General features: G+C 37.2%; 2 long non-coding RNA genes across 3 annotated transcripts in view; both read left to right on the top strand.

Annotated features, from left to right (window-relative positions):
• Window positions 1-23,319, top strand: part of LOC121143198 — a 130,430-nt gene that overhangs the window by 24,062 nt on the left and 83,049 nt on the right. The window contains exon 3 of one of the 2 annotated variants that reach the window (XR_005880371.1): window positions 23,241-23,306. This is a non-coding gene — a long non-coding RNA (uncharacterized LOC121143198). Of the gene's footprint in view, window positions 1-4,033; window positions 4,081-23,240; window positions 23,307-23,319 lie in introns of those variants that run through there. The other variant, XR_005880372.1, reaches the window with a different exon arrangement.
• On the top strand, window positions 4,100-11,889 carry LOC121143199. Its single transcript, XR_005880373.1, has 2 exons — window positions 4,100-4,156; window positions 5,966-11,889. It is a non-coding gene; the product is annotated as an uncharacterized LOC121143199 (long non-coding RNA).

Genomic DNA, 23,319 nt, shown 5'->3' on the forward strand with positions numbered 1-23,319 from the left:
GGTGTGGCTTGAGCATATATGAAACCTGGAAGGTCACCTCTACATTAACACACTTCCTGTAACAAGGCCACAGCTACTCCCAAAAGGCCATACTTTCCAACATTGCCACTCCCTTGGGAGCAATTTTCTTTCAATGTTGTTAGGCATTGTACTTCTGTATATATGTTTCTCTTATTGGTTCATGAATAAAACACTGATTGGCTGATTGGCCAGGCAGGAAGTATAGGCAGTGCTAGGAGATGAGAATTCTGGGAAATGCAGGTAGACAGAGTCGCCATGTAGGCTGCCAAAGGAGTAACAGTTCTAGGCCATTCTCTAGTCAGATAAGACCATGTGAAAATACTTAGATCAATAGAAATTGGTTAATAAATCAGATAGAGCTAGCCAATAAGAATCCCTGGTCATTGACCAATAGTTTCATAATTAATATAAAATCTGTGTGTTTACTTGGATCTGAAGGATGGTGGGATCATCAGGGACAAAGAACCTCTTGTTGCACAATATACCACAATGTTTATGGATATTTTAAAGTTTTCACATTTGGTTTCCATATAAATATGTGCGCTATATGGTCCTGTGCTACTCCAATGCTAAATGTTTGGTTTGTTACTGAATAAAATCATCCTACACGTTAGAGGGAATTTTGGTCTCTACAGTATTGGTTTTTCAAGTTTACATTAATTCTTGTGTAGTTCTGTAATGTCACTCAATAAAATTATGCAAATTTTGTAACAGTTTGTGATGTATTAGTAGAAATATGACAGTATTTTTAATGATACTCAAAATGATTTCATTGACTTATTATGGATATGTTAAATTCCAATTGATTTTTATGCATTCCATCTCATAACATTGTCAGATATTTTGGCAAATCAAATATTTTAGCTGAAAACTCATATATTTTCTTTGACTCTAATTTGTCACACTATTAGATCTCATAAAGTTCTTCTATACCCTGTTATACTGCTGTCATTGCTCATTAGATGTCATTCAATACAACTTTTCTGGTCTCAGAGGGAACACTTTAAATTATTACGGTGTTTTTGGTACTGCTCTAGAGATATTTTAATTTTTAATTTCTTCCCTATCTTCACACAGTTTTATGACTAATTTCAGATTGTAACAAATGTTTTGCCTATATAATTATTGTGTCCTTATGATATTTCCCCATTTATATATTATTATTATTATTATTATTTTTGAGATAGGGTTTCTCTGTATAGCCCTGGCTGTTCTGCAACTCATTCTAAAGACAATGCTGGCTCAAACTTAAAGAGATCTGCCTGTCTCTGCCTCAGGAGTAAAAACCTGTGCCATCACTCCCTTATAATATTAATCTGAAAATACAAAACGGATAGGCCATTGTTAAAATGCATTTATTCTTTCTGGTATACATCTAATATAGTCATTGAATATTATCCTTTTTAAATTTTATATCTACAGATTTGAAAACTTCCTAAAATATATGTTTTGTTCCTTTGCTCATAGGTGACATATAGTTGTAACTTAACACTGACTTGTTTTCCCCCCCTTGGGATATTTTTGTCACGTGGTCATACAGGTTTAACTACGGAAAGGTTTTATACGTTGTAATGCTTTCCAATTTCCATGACTCTAGGTTAAATGAACGAATTAATGTCCAAAGAATTTATATTTTAAAAGTGTATTAAGTCCCTAGTGCTTAGCTAGCTTTGGGGAACCTCTTCTCATGCTGGATTACCTCACTGGCCTTAATACTCGAGGAGGAGCCAGGTCTTACTCAACTTGATGTGGCATGCTTTGTTGAAGCCCATGGGTAGCCTGCCTCTTTCTGAATGGAGACTGAGGAAATGGGGATAGAGTAGATGGGAGGTGGAGGAAGGGAATTGGAGGAGAGAAAGGAAGGGAAACTGTGGTCAGTATATAAAATAAATGAAAAAAAATTAAAAAGTATATGGCAGAAAAGAAGGAAATCATATGTAGTTGATAACTCAGTCTCTGCTTTGCTGCCTGCCAATCACAGTTTAAAGTTAGTGTGTGTGTCAGAACAAGAAACATGTAATCACTCCTAAGAACAGAATTTTGTAACATTTTTCTGAGTTTTCTGTGTCATTCATGGTTTGTGATATGATGTATTTGTAAGAAAAGTAGCGATTCACAGTTACAAAGACCAAAACTCCCACTACCTACGTGCCTTAGAAAAACATAATATCAGGTTGCATTGAATAATATACCTAATTTGCTTTAAATTGGGTATGTATTCTTGGTTTTTATGCCAATACCTGGTTTTCATCTCCAGGGAGTCTCTGTTCCTGAGATGATGTTATAAGGCTCTTTAATACCGAAAACTGTCATCTATCCACCAAAGAATCCTTCACAAACATTAAAGAAACTGAGAGATTGTTAGGGTATTGTTGCAAACTTTTATGTTTTCTGATATTGAATTTTAGGAATACATTATTATTAAGTTCTTATGCAGAGAGAAGTGTGCCACAGCATATAGGTAAATACAAAGTAGATAAGAAACATACTGAAATTAAAGTAAGTTTTTAAAAGGGAAACTCCATATTTTGCATGCTTCTTTGTATTTTATGAACAGTAGTTAAAGAAAAATTCTCACTATGATACATTGTAAAATTCATTATAATTGAAACTCTGTCAAAATGACTATAATTGCCATAGGAAAATGTTAGGTTAAAATGGTAATAAATATGTCATATGACTCTCTCTTTACTGGTATTAAAATATTTCACACTAATCTCACTCTTTATGAAATGTCCATCACAGGTATTCTACAGATTTCATAGTTTCAGGCATTATATTTAAGTCTCAATGGATTTGGGCTGACTTTGTAAGTTGTGAATGCAGAGGTTAAGTTTGGCTTTCATGCACATGCAAGTCTAGTTTTGTCACACTGAACTGATCTAAGTGAGAGGTCAAATGTGCTTGAAGTCTCAGAATTGGAGCGTCCAGAAGATGGGAGCAGCAGGTCTGGATGCTGGACATGAACTTTCAGGGTTTTGGTTGTCATCTTTCTGGGAGGAAATATTGTTAATGTATGGATTTTTTTCTTTCTATATCCTCACTGTACTTTAAGAGAGGGAATATATGCCTCATGGCATTGTGTGTAAGCTTGTACTTTAATTTTGTAGAGTATTAAATTTTGTAGGTATTGTCTTGAGTAGAGAATTTATACATTAAAATATGTAGAAACTTTAAGATATGGGAATTTTTGCTTTAAGAGATGGCCATCAAATGATGGGGCTAGGACCACAGTGTTAGAGTTTGAATGTGAAATGTAGTCCCTGCTCCCCAGGTTCATGTATTTGAATACTTGGTCTCAAACATGGATTTATTTTAGGAGATTACAGAATCTTTAAAAGATGAGGGCTATTGTTTTTTTCCCCTGCTGAGTAGTACATCATTATGTAAATTTACCACAATTTCTCTATCCACTCTTCAGTTGAGGTGCATCTAGGTTGCTTCCAGGATCTGGCTATTACAAATACTGCTGCTATGACCATAGTGAAACAGATGTCTTTGTTGTATGAATGTGTATCTTTTGGGTACATGCCTAAGACTGGAATTGCTGGGTCTTATGGTAGGCTGATTCCCATTTTCCCGAGGAATCTCCATACTGATTTCCAAAGTGGCTGTACAAGTTGGCACTCCCACCACCAGCAATGAAAGACTGTTCCCCTTTCTCCACATCCTTTCCAACATAAAATGTCATTGATGTTTTTGATTTTAGCCATTCTGAAAGTAGTGAGATAATATCTCAGAGTTGTTTTGATTTGCATTTCCCTAATGACTAAGAATGTTGAACACTTTCTTAAGTGTCTCTCAGCCATTTTAGACTCCTCTATTAAGAACTCTCTATTTAGTTCTGTACCCTACCTTTTAATTTGATTCTTTGGTGTTTTGGAGAGCAGCTTCTTGAGTTCTTCGCAAATTTTGAAGATCAGCCTTCTGTGAGATGTGGAGTTAGTGAATATCTTTTCCCACTCTGTGAGCTACCTTTTTTGTCTTGTTAACTATGTCTTTTGCCTTACAGAAGATTCTCAGTTTCAGGAGGTCCCATTTATTAAGTGTCAATGTCAGCATCTGTGCTACTGGTGTTATGTTCAGGAAGAAACCATCCTGAGTGATATAACCCAGTCACAAAAAGAAGAACATGGTATGTACTCACTCATATATGGATTTTAGACATAGATCAGGGGAGTGCCAGCCTACAATCCCACTGCCAAACCTTCATCCAGTGACTGATGGAAGCAGAGGCAGATACCCACAGATAAATGCTGAACTGAACTCATGGAACCCTCTGACAGAGAGGGAGGAGTGATGAACAAAGGGTCAAGAATGGGCTGGTGAAACCCACAGAAATAGCTGACACGAACAAGGGGGAGCTCTTGAACACCAGACTGATGGCTCAGGATCCAGACCCCCTGGATGTGGGTGTCAGTGAGGAGGCCTAGGAAATCTATGGGGCCTTGTGTAATAGATCAGTATTTACCATAATATATGAATGAACTTTTGGAGCCCATTATACATGGAGGGATGTTCTCTCAGTCTGGACACATGGGGGAGGGCCTAGACCCTGCCCTGGGTGAAATGACAGATTCTGCTGATCCACCATGGAGGACCTCATGGGGAATGTTGAGGGGGTTGGGTGGGGGGCTGGAGGGCTGGTAGAAGGCATGTGAGGAGGGGAGGGAGAGTGAGCTGGGATTGACATTGAAGCAAACTTGTTTCTAATTTATATTTTAAAATTATATTAAAAAACAAAGGTGAGGACTAACTGGACAACAAGTACCTCTGACATGTGGGATTTTGGATTAGTCTTTCCTACCTACCATCACATCTTTCCTTCTTGGTCAATATGGATGTAAACACACAGCCTCATGCTCTTTTTGCCACTGTCAAGAACTGCTCCACTGCCATGCCTTCCCATCTGTGATGTACTCACTAAATCTTTCTTCCTTTAGTAGCTTCTTAGAAGGAATTTGGTTACATCCATGAGAAAATGAACCAATCCCTGAATATAATCAAAATTGTCAGCATTTAATAGTATCTGCAAATTTGGTGATACTCATAGAAACATTTTCAGTTGATTGAATATTTATATGAATAATACAATGGTATCAAATATGTCAACATACTTTGTCTTTAATATTGGATTTCCTCAAATCTGTTTTTAAATTTTAATTTAAATAAATAACAATCTTATTTTACATACCAATCCCAGTTCCCTCTCCTTCCCATCCTCCCATGCCCACCACTAACTCTCCATCCCATACCCCATTTACTCCCCAGGGAAGGTAAGGTCTCCCATGAGGGGTCATCAAAGTCTGACTCATCATTTGGGGCAGAACCTAAGCCCTTCCCTGTGTATCTAGGCTGAGAGTGTAACCTTCCATAGGGAATGGGCTCCCAAGCACATTCTTGTACTAGGAGTAAATACTGGTTCCACTACTAGAGCCCTCATAGATTGCCCAGGCCTCCCAACTGACACCCATGTTCAGGAACCCTGGTTCAGTCCTATGCTGGTTCCTCAGCTGTCAGATTGGGGTCTGTGAACTTCTACTTGCTCAGGTTAGCTGTTTCTGTGGGTTTCCCCAGTCTGGTCTTGACCCATTTGCTACTCACTCATCCCTCTCTACAACTGGATTCTAGGAGTTTGGCTCAGTGCTTGCATGTGAATCTCTGCTTCTGTTTCTATCAGCTACTGGATGAAGGCTCTATGATGGCATTTAAGGTTGTCATTAATCTTATTATAGGAGACAGGCATTTAAGCTAGCCTATCCACTTTTGCTTAGATACCTAGTTGGGGTCATCCTTATGGATCCCTAGACATTTCTCTGGTGCCAGATTTCTCTTTTAAACCAATAATGGCTCCCCCTATTAAGGTATCTCTTTTCCTGCTCTCCTTCTCTATTTGTCCCCCAATCCGATCTTCTTGATCCCTCATGTTCTTCTCCCCCCATAGAGCAAAGGATACCCAGTCTACAATCCACAACCCCAGAGAATTTGAGAAACAGGAGGACCCTCGGAGTGACATATATGGTCCCCTGGAGAAGGGGAAAGGGACAAGATCTCCTGAGCAAATTGGGAAGGCGGGGTGAGGATGGAGGTGGGAGAAAGGGGAGGGGATTTCCTCAAATCTTTGAGACTAAGTTAATTATGTTATTTTATTTATTTACTTATTATTTTTTCTTATCTTAATTTGACTTGAAAAATATACATTTTTAGACACTAAATACTAAACAAAATTCAAATAAAACACTTTGATAAATTGGTAAATCTGCTAGCCACTTTATTTCTTCATTGTTTTTGAAAGAGAAAATGACTTATGCCATTTTAACTCCAATTTATTTTATGTTTATGCTTATCTAATTTAATTTTTACTTATTGTGAAAACATCTCTAGGATTGATTGCCCTCTAGCTCAATATGCAACTAGGCATGCCTTTGAACTGGTCCTACTATATCTATCTTCTAAGTCTCAGGTATGGTACTTGTAACCAAACTGAGGGATTCACAAATTGTTGGGAGCCTAGTCTCAGATAAGCATATGACAACTTGTCCAACAGGTTTCCATGGGGCATAACACCTGATAAAATGGACTCTCACTTCACAAGAACCAGTAGTCCATGTCTCTGTCATTACATTGATGATTCTTTGAGCAGTTTTTAGTTTTATTTTGTCAGTCATACATGCAATAGGTATAACCTTACCTGGAAATTCTGTTCCTTTTCAAATATTTTCTCCTAAGATTCAACAGGAGCTAATGTTTCTCAAATCTCTTATCTGGAATTACTAACTACAACTTTTAATCCTAGGAGTTTTTCTGACTCAATAGTCAGGTACATATGAGAAAACAACATTTGGAACACTAACCATGTCTCACAGTTCTGGAAAGGAGCGTAAGGCATGCATACACAGAATAGGGGAAAAGCCTCAGGAATATACATAGTACCAACTGTTGAGAGTAAGTTTCATGGAAACTAAGGATACAGGGTCAATGATAGAATCTAGTATATTCTGGTGGGAATAATGCAAACTATGGGATGGATAGATCCATCTTTACCATATGTAGGAACTCATATTGGTGGGAAAGAATGATATAATGAGATGGGAAAAGTGTGCTTTGTCAAAATATGCCTTTTACGGAGAGATTAAAACATGGGGCCCTCTTGTAGAAAAGGCAACTGTATAAAATATGTCTTGGAGGTATGCAATAATTATCTGGGTTTGCATATTATTGTCCTTAAACCACTGCACTCATGTCTATTACATTTTAGTTTAGTAACTACAAGTAGCTGTCAGCTGATATAAGTACTGCAAGAGCAGAATGTATCTGGCTTGATATTTAGTTAAACCTGGAAAAATACTGAACTCTGTGTCTAGAATAAGGGGGTAAGAAGGTATATTGGGAAAGCATAAAGGGGAACAGTGGGAACTTTCATAATGATCACTATGTATTCCTTAAATTGTGGTGCATTTCTTAATGTCAAAACTAGAAGCCATTTATAACGCTATTCATACAATCCTTGTAAGAAAAAACTGCTTAAGTATAAATACGGGCTGGAGAGATGGCTCAGCCATTACAGACTAGGCTCATAACCAAAAATATAAGTATAAATAAAGATAACCTGAGTTACTAGGGGCCACGTGAAAGGAATTCACTTGGTGGTTAGAAGTTTTCTTTGCACCGACACCCCTTTTCCACCTCAGGACCTGGAACTGATCCTGGCAATAAATACTAGTCAAGCATGCTACCAGCTAAACCTATTTCAACTTGGTATAAAGCAATTCTTAAGTGTCATGAATTATGATTAGTAACAGTATTGATTGCCCATGACTGTGCTGCTTCATAGTACTTATTTAAAGATTACAAAACATGGAGTCTGTATATTTCCACCTTATTAGATGCTAGTATGAGTTCACACCCTCTAGTTCTTAATCTACTTCACATTATTAACTCTTATTGAGAATGTTCTTGAAGATGTGTCTGTTTATTGTCCTTTGCAGCTTTTACAGAATCCAACAAAATATAAATCAAAACAAATAACTTCAACATATTTTTATTGAAAGTCATATGACCAAGTTTACAATTGAAAAGTAAGGCAATTTGCTCTTTTCCATTTTTGTCAATGTCTTAATAGTTTACTCAAAGGAAGAGGGATTTACATATCTACTTAAGTATTCAGGCTGGTGTGATGTTATGTCTAATGTAGCTTTGAATTTTATTACATTCTTGTGATAGAAAGCTAAAGAAAGGCAAACAAGCCTCTGCTATTAAGAAAAAGAAAAACAACCACACTTTAAGCTTATAAATTTTCTAAAGGACATTTGAAATCCTCAGAAATATTTTGACAATACTTTTGAGACCAGGGCAGTTGGACGTCACTGACCTTATCCTTCAGTGCATTGGTGTTTACATCTCAGCTCTGCATTTCCTAAACCAGTTGCTTGTGAATGTTTTTTACATATCTGTGCTACACTGATGAATTGCTGATAAAACCAAGGCCAAATAATTATACTAGTGTTACCTCCAGCTTTGCAACTGCTCCTCCTGCTGTCATATTTGCTTTCATTTATCTTTAGACATCAACTGAAATGGCACCTCTGTGACACCTGAGTCACTCACTCATTTTCCTTTTGATGTACTTCACACATCATTTTGTTATTTTAACAGCCAAAAGATATTAATTACAAACTGTGAGTCAAGGTGTCTACAAAACTGTACTCTAGTCTCCTGAAATGAATGTTATTTTTACTGTCAACTTAAGATATTCAAATTCACAGGGAACTCCATCTTTGGGCAGTTAGGCATTTTGTTTCCTGTACCTGATTTCATTCCTGCATTGGGGAGAATGCTTGCTGTTCAAGGAATACGACATGAATTTCTGATGACTCTTCATGTCTGGTGATGTCCGTCTTGACGTTTCTAATGGAGGAACCTGTGCTTATGGCTTATGTGGCACTTGTCAGTTGCTCTCACAACATCCTGAAGTGTTAGGGTCTCTACTGGGTGGGGGGTGACATGCCTGCCCGTGGTCATTATTAGACAGGTTTGTCCATTCCCCTGCCACTGATAATGTTAACAGTTCTTGGCCTCCACCTTTGTAGGGAAAGCTGATTCAAGGCCTTTTCCATCATGTCTTATGCTTTCCCAAGAGGCCATTTTTATGAAAGGTGGGATTCACAAAATTACAGTTAACTGTAAGATTTTTTAAAAAATTTCTTTCTGGTATTATGTCTATCCTGAGTTTTCCCTTGTTGGGAAGGCAGCAGAAAGTTAAGATCTGAGAAAGAAAGAGGAATCAGAGCAATGAGAGATATACTCAAACATATCTAGGCATATATGCAATGGGTGCACATGTTTTACTTGTTTTGTTTTGCTTTTTAACCCCTCCTCAATTTGCACACCTTGGGCTTGGGATCGCTGACTATGTATGGAGAGGAAGTGAAGACAAATGAACAGTAAAGCTAGGATGATATGGAGTCCGTTACACAGGCAAGATGGAACCTCAGCATATTTATTACCTAGCGTACAGGGACAAGGACTAGCTAGTCTGGATGGAGGGTGTCTGTTGATGAGCAGTCTAAGACTATAAATATCTGAGCGGAGGAAACCTCTCATGCCATCTTTTGTACAATCCAATGATCATTCAGAAACATCTATTCTGGAACTCTCAAGGAAAGCTTTTCCAATCCTCTTGAGCCTTATTAGGGTAAGGCTTTAGCAGTTCCTTGGGACTGAAGCATTGGAGTCTGGGCTTGGTGGCACCCATGTTAACAATGCACATTCACTCAGAACTCCATGTACTCAGAGATTTCTCTGCTCCCGACAGAACCCCACTCACCATCCCTGTGTATACCTACAGAGATGCACTCCTTTTCCCATTTCTAAATACCACAACTTTGGTATAAGAAAGTTCGAATACCAAGAATAGTGACTCTCAAACAGTAGGACCTCTATAAATGTTTAATCTAGGAAGCTAAGCATTAATTAAAGTATTTTAGGTAGCATTACACTTACTGTATCTAAATTCTGGTGTTTTTTTAACCAAAGAATATAAGCTTTTGTGTTCTTTCTTATTTGATTTATAGAACTCAAGGACTAAAGACTGTAGATAAAATATTGATGTCCTTCTCTAAGGGCTTTAATATACTAAACAAGTTCTTAATAAACTGGGGATGTTCAGTGAATATCAATGCATCTTCTTTAGTAAGGCACTGAGAAGAATAATAACTATACTTTCAACCCAGAATTGTTCATAAAATGTCTCATTTCCCACTACTGAAAAAAATAATAATCCAGCATATAGAAATATGCACACTAATGTATTTGAATCAACTGTAATATCTCTAGCATTAACCAATACTGTACAATAGCATTTAGACTCAGTCATGGATGTTAGATTTGGCTCAGTAACCTATAGATATTTATTTTGCTTTTATGTTTCTATTTCTATGTATAAATGTCATGAGACAAAACTAAGTGTAGTATCACTAAGAGGAATAAAAGGTTCTACTTGTTTGAATATATCCTTCACAGACTATCTCAATGAACTCTTCCTTATTCATTTTCTAGCTTCTGAAGTTTAGATTTAAGTTTCAGCTTAGAAAATAAGTTAAAATTTATAATTATGAATTCCATTGTTTTATTGTCTCCTGAACTCATTAATTTTTTTCTAAGAACGATTATTTTCAGGTGACAATTAGCTCTAATTGTGCTTGCACATGTGTTTAATTTGGGGATGTGTTGGAAATCTCTTTTTCTCTGACCTGATATGAATATGCTTTTCATTCTTAGGTGGCCACAGCAATGGTGACCTTTTGTATCTCCCCTACTTAGCACTGTTGTTTTCAGTTCCAAGATTTGCATGATGCTGAACATTGCTGAAATTCTGAGATCTCACTACTTCTGCACTCAAGCTTAATTTGTATTACTGGCTTCACCCTGGACTTTGTTCAGGTCCAAGTCAAGGTTCACAAACAATTTAGAAGGTTTTTGTCCTTTTCAGGAAAGCCTCTGTGATCATGCATTTTCTACTCTATTAATATTGTCAACTATTTGTCTTCAGCACTCCTGAAATGCATTTGAGCTATATTTACTATTATTTGAAGAAAGACCACTCAACCAATCTGAATGAAAAACATTTCACTGGTGACTGAAATTTCAACACAGAGATATTGTAGTCAGAAAAAAGAGCAGTGCTCATTACATACCCACATATTTTATGTAATTGGAGCTTTCCCCCAATATGTTTATATTTAACTATTGTAATATGCTTTGGTAGTGTGAATATCATGATGCTTAAAAGAAAAAACAGTAACAAAATAAAGGAAAACAACCAACCAACCAACCAAACAAACAAAACCCAACTTTAACACCTCTTCAAGTTTGGGATTCCTTTATTTGTTTGCATTTAAAAATCTGCAATGTTTCCCTCGTCATGTAAAAGCCAAGAGTGAAAAACTCTGGCATCCAACTTTATCAAGAAAGGAACTACTGAATAATTTGAATTAACAGTCATTTTCGAAGATGAATTTTTTAATGTTAGATATTCTTAGTTATTATAATTAATATAATTATTCATCATATAATGGAAATGATCTTGTTTTAAAAGTAAAATTTCAAGTCGTTTTTTCAGAGATGTGTTTGGGGAAATTTGAGAAAACATGGCAGAAATCTTTCTTGTCATATGTTAACTCTTTATTGACTATTTTACACAAAACTCATTAAAGTAGTGTGTTATAGCCTGTGCCTATCGATTAGCACTTATTTTCTCATGATTGTGACAAACTAATTTGCATCAGTATGTAATCACAGTCAGGGCTTGTTTTAATTTAGATTCTGTATCCGATAAAATTCATAATTAAATTCAGATCCAAGAGAGTCTGTAAGTTGCATTATTGTGCTTGGAAGGGCCAAGGTTGTGTGTTTGTGTATCAAACAGGTTAAAATAATTTTGATATTTTAATAATACTCAAACTTGAAAAAATACTAGTTCAAGACTTAGTCCTTCTGAAATAATGCTATTCTGTCTCTGTCTCTTTCTCACTTTCTTGTTTCTTCATTTATTTTGTTCCTTCAGAGTAACTTGGGTGTGGTCCATCACCTCTAGATAATTTTGTGGAGGACATCCATCAGCTACATTATTTTGATTAAATATGTGGTTGGATATATAAAGAAAAGGAGGAATACTCATTTTTAATTTTATAGAGACATTCAGATTCTGAGAGCTCCATTAAGGCACTTCTAATCTTTTTTTTTTTCAAGAGAGGTAGATAATGAAAAAAAAACATTGGTAATATGAATGGTATGTTTATAGTCTTTTAGTCTATAAAGACATAGACTATAGTCTTTTAAATATGATTGGACTTTTCTTCTCCGTGTCCTTCATTGATTAGCAGTTCATTTAAATATCTTTCTGACTTAGTGTCCTTATTGGCAGCACTGCTGGTTTCTCAAGGACCATTTGAAGTTTCATTGACATTTGTAGTGACCTCAAATCCTGTCAGTCACTTGCTGTTTTTCAGGATAATTTCTAAGTAGCTCACTGATGAGCATTGTCCTGGTTATTCATGTTCAGGTTGTCTAAACACACATTAAATAAACAATTCAGTTATTGCATAGAATCTATGGACTATTTAGCATGCCTGTAATAATTCAAATGTTAAAATAGTCCCTTGAATTTTAAACTGAATTTCCATTCATATGTTCAATAGAGTCTTCTAATTTAAGAGTGAAGAAGAAATGCTGGTCATCACAATATTAAAAACAATTATAAATTAACTCAGAATACGTATGCAGAATCTCCATAATGTTAAATTAGTACTTTTTGTCTTAGTCAGAGCAATAAGACAATTAAAGGTGTTCAATGGATTGCTAATTGGAAAGGGCAAAATCAAAGTTACTTTGTTTTCGGATTTCCCTAGTTAGGATTTCTATTGCTGTGAGGAAACACCATGACCAAAAAGCAAGTTAGAGAGGAAAGGGTTTATTTGGCTTACATTTCAGCATTGCTATTTGTCACTGAAGGAAGTCAAGACAGGAACTCAAAGAGAGCAGGATTCTGGAGGCAGGAGCTGATGCAGAGGCCATTGAGGGGTGCTGATTACTGGTTTGCTTCCTATTCCTTGCACAGCGACTTTCTTATAGAACCCAGGACTAGAAGTTCAGGGATGGTATCACCCCACAATGGACAGGGCCCTCCCTCATTGGTCACTAATTTGAAAAATGCTTCACAGCTGGGTCTCATGGAGGCATTTCCTCAACTGAGGCTCCTTCCTCTCTGATGATTCTAGCTTGTGTCAAGTTGATTCAGAAAACCAGCCAGTACACAGATGATATGATTTTTTTTATATAGAAGGCTCTAAGGACTCCATGTAAAAAATACCATGTAAAGCTGATAGACACTTTCATCAAAGTAGCAGGATTCAAAATTTACACAGGAAATGTCAGTAACTTCCTAAATCAGGGAAACAATGCCTTTACAATAGCATCTCTCTCTCTCCCCCCCTCTCTCAGTGTATCTGTATATATATATGTGTGTGTGTGTGTGTGTGTGTGTGTGTATAATATGTGTGTATTATGTGTATGACATGGAAGACAGAATTTGAAGGAGACATCAGAAAATAGGAGACCCTTCCATGCTGATGGATACATAGAATTCATGCAATGACAATGACCAAAAGATCAAAAGAAGAGAAAGGCCTCTAAGCCATAAGTGAATTTGTTTTTCAGCTAGACATGAATAAATAAAAGCAGTAATAACAGCTGATATATTACTAAGTGTGATTGAATATAATTTGTTATTGTTTTTAAATTATGCAATTTGATAATGGATCTTATTGACTACTGACTGTTTCACAGTCCTGTCACATTAGTAAATGGAAATTTGTTCTCATTTTCTATCCAATTAAAGCACCCTGAATTAAATCTTAATATTCATTGTATTTCCAATGCAATAATGTTCTGAAAAATATTTGTTTCCCCTTAAAATATATTACTCTCAGATAATCAAATACTGATCAGTAAGTAATTCTTTAGACATGACAGTCATGTCCTAGTCATATACCAAGAGTTTCACATTGTATATCATCAAGATATGGAAATATTTCATGTATTAGACTTTATGGAAATCTGTTATTAGCTATCTTTAAAACATACCCTAAAATTTATACCTGTTGTTAAACTGAAACCTCTGTACATAAAATAGTCACATGTTGAAAAAATTCATTTTTTGGTACCCATACATAATGGAATATTACTGCACCGTTTAAAAAAATGTGAAATTCACAGGTAAGTGAAGGGAGCTAGAAAAAAAATCCCAATTGGTAACCCATACTCCACAAACAGATATGCTATTTGTTTACTTAGATGTAGATGTTAGCTATTAAGTCTTTGATGAGCAGGCTACAATCTGCCCATTGAAGATTAAGTATACAGTAAGGAATCTGGGGTTGGGGGATCTCCATAGGAAGGGAACAAAGGAAAGAATATAGGGGAAGGGACAGCTAAAACCAAGGGCTGTTTTAGGGGCCATATGGATACCTACTACAGTGGAAGCCTCTTAAAATATATCCATATATGAAATGAATCCAAATGAAATAACCTAATAATGGGGGAGACAAAATCACAACTAGACATTTCTTGCCACGAAATGAAAGTTCTGGTGCCAGGAATGGGTTACTTCTAACCACATTGTTGGCCAAAGGAGTCCCAAACGACCCAAATATCGTGAAAAGTATTGACTTCTCTACGAAATTGAAGATAAGGCTCTATTGCTGAAGATAACACTTTCACAACTCATTGAACTTGAAGAAGTAGAGCAAATGCATACCAAGATCTGTGTTTGTAGTACTGAAATGAATTCTGCATGCTACCAGAAGAGAGAAATAAATACCAACCCAACCAACCCAGCTACAGATTCAGTGATCTACAATGGTGACTAGCTTGTACTATACACTCTTGAAACAGTAGCACAAAATTGTGGGAGTAACCAACCACTGTCTTGTTGGACTTTAAAGCCCACGCCATTATATGGAACATTTGTTCAACATTGCTGCAGTGCCAAGAACCTGAGACTCGATAGGCCAGGGACCTAGGGGAAAAGCAAACACACAATAATATGATTCCTATTAATATTTTGCTATACTCATAGGTTATTGTCTTTCTTAAGCATCGTCAGAGAAGCTTCCTCCTGCAGTTGCTGGTAGCAAATGCAGAGACATCCAACTAGATAATATATAGAGAATGAGAGACCTGGAAACACTCAGTTCTAAAAGGGATGTCTCTATCAAGTCCCTCTCCTGAAGGCTCAGGGGACTCTGCAGAAGGAGAAGCACAAATATTGTATGGGCCAGTGGGGAACAGAAGACATCAAGGAAACAAGCATTTCTAGATACAGCAGGTCTGATTTACATATAAATGCACAGAGATATGGCAGCATGCAAAGGCTCTGTACAGTTCTTAGCGAGTTGTGGTCCCAGTGCTGAGAGGGGAAGTGGACAGGGGCTCCCATTCCTAAACCAGAAGCTATGCCCAAAAAAGAAAAAATAGGTTTTTTTTTTTTTGCAAGGAAATATTGGTTACTCCCACAATTTTGTGCTACCATTTCAAGAGCGTATGGTACAAGCTAGTCACCATTGTAGATCACTGAATCTGCAGCTGGGTTGGTATTTATTTCTCTCTTCTGGTAGCATGCAGAATTCCTTTCAGTACTACAAACACTGAGCATCCATATCATACTGAAGAGCAGGCCCCGTGCCTAGTAGTAGATGGCCAATAGAAAAAGGAACTCAATAGTTTGGAGGGTTTTTTTTTTTGTCTCACAATACTTTTTGGGTTTGTTGTTGTTTTTCCTTAAGGTTCTGTTTTATTTTTTTTAAATAGGATTTCTGTATTTGCTCATGTGCATGTCCCTGCTTGTTTTGTCCTATTCTTGTTTGTTTTGTCAAGTCCTAGCCTGGATAAAAATGAGAAGTATAGTTTAGCTTGGGAATGTATTAATTCACTGCTCTCAGCTTCTGACTGTGTAGGTGATACAATTAGGTCTTTCAAGTTGCTGCCACTTTTACTTCCTATAGATTGGAGGTGTGAGCTAAAATAGCATTTTTCCTCCTACATTGCTTCTCTAGGGCTAACTTGTCATAAGCAACAGGAAATGGAACTATTCTGGTTTGAATGAGTATTCCCAATGGTTCATGTTTGAAATTCTTTGTCTGAAAGTGACACTGTTGATAGGTTGTACAAACCTTGGGTGGTAGGAGATAGACCTGTTTCTTGGTCTTTTGTGATATGCCACTAAATGGGCTTTGAGAGCAGGCTCTTTTCCTTTTTGCTGGTTTTATATCCTAGCCCATGAGCTGCTGTTAAGTTTGCTTCGGCATATACTCACCCTGCCACTATCTAACATCCACACCAGAGTATGAAAGCACTGAGCCTGCCTGGTCTTGGACCAGCCCTCTCTAACACTAGCTAAAGAGACCTTTCCTTCTTGTATGTTAATTACCTTACCTAGTTTAGGAACAGGAAAGGAACTAAGGAATGGAGAGTTACAAAGAGGAAACACTGAAGGTCAGGAGAGGTCTGTGTAAACCAGTCTAGCAAGTTTACTCTGTTGTTGTTTTTTTTCTTTGCTGGAGATAGGAATGGTGGTTTGGTAGCACTAGAGGGTGATGGAGAATGAATAGCAGGTCAGATACCTAAATGTTCAGATAAAAGCTCTTAGAGAAAGACAGGGTCCTTGGTAAACTGAATTTTACCAAGGAAAGACATAGGAAAAAGTTTATGAGTTGGACTCAAATTTGGTCAAGCAAAGCATCTCCATGTCTTGAAAAATAATTTTTAAGCTTTTTTTTATTACTTTAATTTTAAATAGCTTGCTTCACATGTTAATCCCAGTTCCCTCGCCCTCCTTTCCTCCCACACCCCACCCCACCACCCCCCCCAGGCTCCCACCCTATCCCCACTTCCTTCCAGACAGGGCATATCCAGAGTCTGTCATTTCGCTCATGGCAGCGTCCAGGCACTCCCCTAAGAGTCCAGGCTGAGAGAGCATCCCTCTTTGTGTAATGGACACACGAAGTCCATTTGTGTGCCAAGGATAAACACCGATCTACTGCCCAAGCCCGACAGGTTACCCAGACCTCCTCACTGACTCTCACACTCAGGGGGTCTGGATCAGTCCCATGCTGGCCCCCCAGCTGTAGTCTGGGGTCCAAGAGCTCCCCCCTTGTTCAGATCAGCTGTCTCTGCTGGTTTTGCCAGCCCATTCTTTGCCAATTTGCTCATCACTCCTCTCTTTCTGTTACTTGGTTCCATGGGATCAGTTCAGTGTTTAACTGTGGGTGCTTGCCTCTGCTTTCATCAGTCACTGGATGAAGGTTTTAGGATGGCATACAGTGTAGACGTCAAGTTCGTTATCAGGAATGGGCATTTAAGGTAGTCTCTCCACTATTGCTTAGCTTTCCAGTTGGTGTAATCCCTTTAGATCACTAGAAGTCTCACTGGTGCCAGATCTGTCTTCTAACCTATGACTCCCTCTTTTATGGTATTTCTCTTCCTGTTCTCCCCGTATTCTACCCCTCACTCAACCTTCCTGTTTCTCCATGACCTATTCTCTCTTCCTCTTCTCCCCCTCTCTTCTTCCCAGCTCCCACAAACCCCCTCACCGTGTTCCCAATCTGTTCAGAAGATCTTGCCTCCTTCCTCTTCTCTAGGGTACCATGCATATCTCTCTTAGGTTCTTTCCTGTTTCCCAGACTCTCTGCCAGTGGAAGTGCAGATTGGCACTATCCTGATCCATGTCTAAAATCCATATATGGGTGAGTACATACCATGTTTGTCTTTTGTGACTGGGTAACCTCACTCAGGATGGTTTCTTTTAGTGCCATCCATTTTCCTGCAAATTTCAAGATTCCATTTTTTTCTGCTGAGTAATATTCCATTGTGTAAATGTACCACATTTTCTCTATCCACTCTTCAGTTGAGGGGCATCTAGGTTGGTTCCAGGTTCTGGCGATTAAAAATAATGCTGCTATGAACATATTGGAGCAGATGTTCTTATTGTATGAATTTGCATCTTTAGGATATATGCCTAAGAGTAGAATTGGTGGGTCTTGTGGTAGATTGATTCCCATTTTCTTGTCGAATCTCCATACTGATTTCCAAAGTGGGTGTATGAGTTGGCACTCCCACTAGCAGCGGCGTGTTCCCCTCTCCCCACATCCTCTCCAGCATAAATTGTCTTCGGTGTTTTTGATTTTAGCCATTCTGACAGGAGTAAGATGGTATCTCAGAGTTGGTTTTATTTGCATTTCCCTGATGGCTAAGGATGTTGAGCACTTTCTCAAGTGTCTCTCAGCCATTTTAGAGTCTTCTATTGAGAATTCTCTATTTAGTTCTGTACCCCATATTTTAATTGGATCCTTTGGTGTTTTGGAGACTTGCTTCTTGATTTCTTTGTAAATTTTGGAACAATAATCAACTTTATATGGAAAAACAAAAGACCCAGGTTATCCAAAACAACCCTATACAATAAAGGAACTTCAAGAGGCATCACCAATACCTGATTTCAAGCTCTATTATAGAGCTATAGTCCTGAAATAGCTTGGTATTGGCACAAAAATATATAGGTAGACCAATGGAACCGAATTGAAAACCCTGACTTTAACTCACACACCTACGAACACTTGATTTTTGACAAAGCTAAAACATATACAATAGAAAAACGAAAGCATCTTCAACAAATGGTGCCGGCATAACTGGGTATTGGCATGCAGAAGAGTGCAGATAGATCCATGTCTATAGCCTTGCACACAACTCAAGTCCAAATGGATCAAAGACCTCAATATAAATCCAACCACACTTAAACTCTTAGAAGAGAAAGTGGGAGATACTGTTCAATGAGTTGGTTCAGGAGACTGCTTCCTGAACATAACACCAGTAGCATAGTCACTGAGATCAACAATTAACAAATGGGACCTCCTGAAACTAAGAAAAGTAAAAATTTTAAATTTACTTTATGCACAGAGGTAGATAAAAGTATATTTGACTTTTTCATTATCATGATGTACCTCAATTATAGTTTAAAGGAAATAGCTTTTAGGAAGGTTCCTGGGAGATAGATTGTAAGGGAGTGAATACCCAAGAACTATTTTGAAGGGTTTCTATTTAAAGAAAAGCCAGAGGAATTGTTTGATTCTGAAATGTCCCAGCAGTAACTGTCACTCTAAATGCATTCATTTTCTCATTACATCTAAATTTGTTAAAGTGGATTCACCATCTCCCTTCCCAGTAGTCTCATCATCTAGGTAAGGTTTTATCATAGTTCTGATATTGTCAGCACATTTTGTTTGATCACTGACAAATATTGATTCAAGTTCTGTGATAAATCAGACTATGAAGTCAGTGTTCATATCTGTTAAGATATTTCTGATCAGTCCAACTCAGATTAAGAAATTAAAACAAATTGAACCAATGTCTCTTAAGGAGGTTCTGTAAGCAACTCTAGGAACTGCTAGATACTTTCAACATGTATGTTTCTTTTCAGGTGTGCAATTTTCCTAATCCACTTCCTTTTCCCTTTTCCCATGAAGGGTTGAGAACGGGTTTACTTATGCTAACATAGAGAAACTCTGTCATCTCCAGGGATAACATCATGGGTTGATACCATTGCATTTTATGTGCACATTGATAAGAAGAAGTATCAGGGATTTTCAGAGCCCTATAGCAGAATGCCTGTGCTTCTTATTATACAAAGTGAGTCTGTGATAGAGGCTTGAGCGAGGCGACATATCCTGCTGGGATAGGAAGAGTCAATGTGGAGGAAATTAAGAGTTTGACTTGTGACAACTGAAATTGGTGGTTTGGAATATGCAATTGGCCAAACATAAAGATAAAAATACTTATTGTTTGGATAACATAAATAGATACTAACTATCACTATCAATCTAGAGTTAATTTTCCCTTAAGGGCATGGAAAAGCCATTGAACATAAGAAGTCAAATTGAGAGCTGGCTTGAGAATACCATCAGGAAATTTGTAACACATAATTAAGTGGGGAAAGATCTATAAGGATGTCTGGTGCAAATGAGAGTTCTTGTCAGATGCTGAAATCTAAGTTGAGAAATGAAGAACAAAATGAGGCATGTAATGAAATATGATCAAGACACGTCTATAACTTCTGTGATTTATGGCATGTTTCTTGGATGACACTGCTTTAGTTTTATGGTAAATAGGTTATTCAGTAATTTTTATAGAATAAAAGCAATATCAATTCTACCATCAAGTATAGCTCGCTAATTTTTAAATGTTTTAGCTCGTTAAGAACATAATGATAAGTGTAGTAATTTGAAAGACAGAAGGTAAAGTATTTTGTATAAGAAAATAATTTGTAAAAATAGCCAAAATATTATTCATTTCAAAACTACAGTTATGTTCAAAACTATTGCTATTGCATAAGTAGTATCCTTTAAAATATATTTATTGAATTTGGGATAACTTTGATCTTAGACTTTTTATTCACTTCCATTTACTGTAGAACACTCCATGCTGTCTGCAGACTTAAGCTATGTGGACTATAAATACAGAGCAGTTTAACAACTTTCTCAAGAGCAACACTACAACAGACCCATTCATGGAAATATTTCCTCATCTAGCTCACTGGGGAAGAACATAGCAGACACTGCTCAATTCCCACAACAACCCCATGAAGGCATTTCTATAGAAACCAGGATTCTGGGACAAAGGGTGAATTGTGAATTATCAAAGGTCAGGGAACTGCTATCTGACTAAGGATTAAAAGCAGCGTAAAACCAGAGTCACTATCCACTTAGAATCAAACTGAAGTTTTTTTTCTTTTTCTTTTCTTTTTTTACCCGTTTCTGCCTTTCTTTTGTATAGCTACCCAGCCTGGAACTTTTTTAAGTAGCAATATATTTATTTCCACTTATGAGTTTGTATATATGTGTGTGTGTGGTATTGATCAGATTAAATTGAGTTGAGCTTCTGCTTCCTGTGGTACTGGTCAGTGCTAAAATTGTGATGCTTCTTGATTAGCCTGGAATACCTAAAGTGACTGTTTCCATATAGCCAGTAGTTACTGACTGGCTTTTACTGACTGTATTCATTGACGACATGGCTAACCCAAGTCATTTAGACATCTTCCAGACAGCATCCTGCTTGATTCAAAAACATTCTTATAGATATCAAGTGAAATTTTTTTTTAGAATAAGACAGTAAGAAGATTCAGCATTAATCACCCACTGGAGAGAGGCAAAGCTGTGTCTTCACCTATTGGACAGGGGCACATTTGTGTCTTCACTCACTGGACAGAAGCACAGCTGTATATTATGGTAATAAGGAGGAAGTTTGTGGTCCCAGCCTAGACTCAAAAGAAAGGGAAATAGAGCATTATATTTTGGGACATGTGGTTTAATTATCATAGCCATTTTAACTTACTGTTTCACTAATGCAATATGGCAATGCTGGTTTCATGGAAAAATTTGACTTGATATTTATATATTTCTGTCGTGGCCCGAATATGATATTTTGGATATAGACCTCAGCTCAATTCCAGGAACTCAAATCCCCTATTGTCTTTTAGATGTAGGCTGGTTACCTCTGGATGACCTTGTCAGAGTGGAGAATGGTTCTAGTTTGTGTAACAGAAGACCTAGGTCCCAACCCATCATGAGGGCTAGTGGGATGTGTCTGAAGCCTGGTGAGACATGCCATTATGGAATATCTGAGGGCTTGTGTACATGCATTCTAGGACCATCTCTGCTGGTATCCCCACTTTTGGAAAGCTATTTAAGAGGATGCTTGAATAAACCATGATCTCCAGTATTGACTGAGAGCCCTCCTGCAATGACAAGATGTCTCTGTCTCATTCTTAACTCTACTGTGTAGATAGGATTCCCCCGGTCTATACTCCCCCACTCAGGGTTGGACCCAGGGCTGTTTTCCTGGTTCTGAACACAGCCCCAAAGACATCAGTCCAGAATAGGTGGCTCTTACAGCCTAGGACTGATATTGGACGTACCCCGGCATATTTCCCTCTAGATTTCTTCAGTATCATTAAATTCATAAACTTTAAAATTCACAAATATTAAAGATATGTAAAACTGTAATGCATAATATTTTTACATTTTATATTTAATGATATCCTAAGGTATTTGATAAATCTATTTGAAAACATAGCTTATTATCAAGATCTTATTTTTTAAGTATTACTCTCTTAAGCTAGGATATTATTGATATAAAACCTTTTCTTCCTATAGGTTTCTTCCTTATATTTTTTTAATCCTTTAGCAGTTGAAATTTCATTCAACTTTCACTTAACACCAAGGAAAAGGATATCTGATTCACTTGGTTAATGAGAAGGAAAATATTGACCACACTTTTCTATTGATCACAAGCTGTGTAAATGAACATTTTCAAAATGTCATACATAATGGCTGGAAGTATGCATGAGTATACAACTTACTCAGTATTATTTCATGATAGTGCTTTGGAAACAAAGAAAACACGACAATATACAAAGAGAATCTTGTGCCTTAATCAAGTAGGGATTATATCAGGAAATCAACTCTACTTTATCACTCAAGATTTAAGAAGAATGTCTAAGCATTAGTTCCTACAAGACAAAAACCACAGACAAATTCAGCACCTCTTCACAGCAGAACCTGTCAGCAAACTTAGGATAGAGGACACTTTCACAGCTAGAGCAGGAACATTAAAAACTCTTAGAACCCTCATCCAATTTAATAAGTACCTGAACTTTTTTCACCTATGACCAGAAATAAGAAAAGTACATCAACTTCACAGCTTCTATTCAATGGAAGGCTTAGCTAGAGCAACAAGGACAGGGAATGATAAGACACAGGCTGAAAGCAAATAGAATTCCCTTTATTCTCAGATGGCTTTCTATGTGGAAGCTCCTTAGGATTCATCGGCAGCGGAAATCCTTTGAAACTGTAATATAAATTGCATGTTACAGAGATGTTAAGTTCCTCTAGTGACTTTTGTTTCTTTTTTGTCTGTGTTTTATGATTGCTTTTTTACCCCTTCTGTTGCTTTGAGATTTCTTGAAGAGCTTCTTCTTAAATAGATTTTGTTTCTTGCACCTGTAACCCCATAATATATAGACATGTTTTTGTAGTGGTAAAACGTGGGAGAGGGACTCTTTCATAATTTTTTCATTAATCTCAGTTGGTTGTTGTTTTCTTTTCAACCTTTAGTGACACAGAAATCTTGCAAGGAAACTGCTCAGAAAGTCCATGCCTTCCCTTTATGATACAGCTCTGGTAAGATCTTTCA

Source organism: Mesocricetus auratus, unplaced genomic scaffold (assembly GCF_017639785.1).
Source record: "Mesocricetus auratus isolate SY011 unplaced genomic scaffold, BCM_Maur_2.0 Super-Scaffold_100011, whole genome shotgun sequence".
Classification (NCBI taxonomy): Eukaryota; Metazoa; Chordata; class Mammalia; order Rodentia; family Cricetidae; genus Mesocricetus; species Mesocricetus auratus.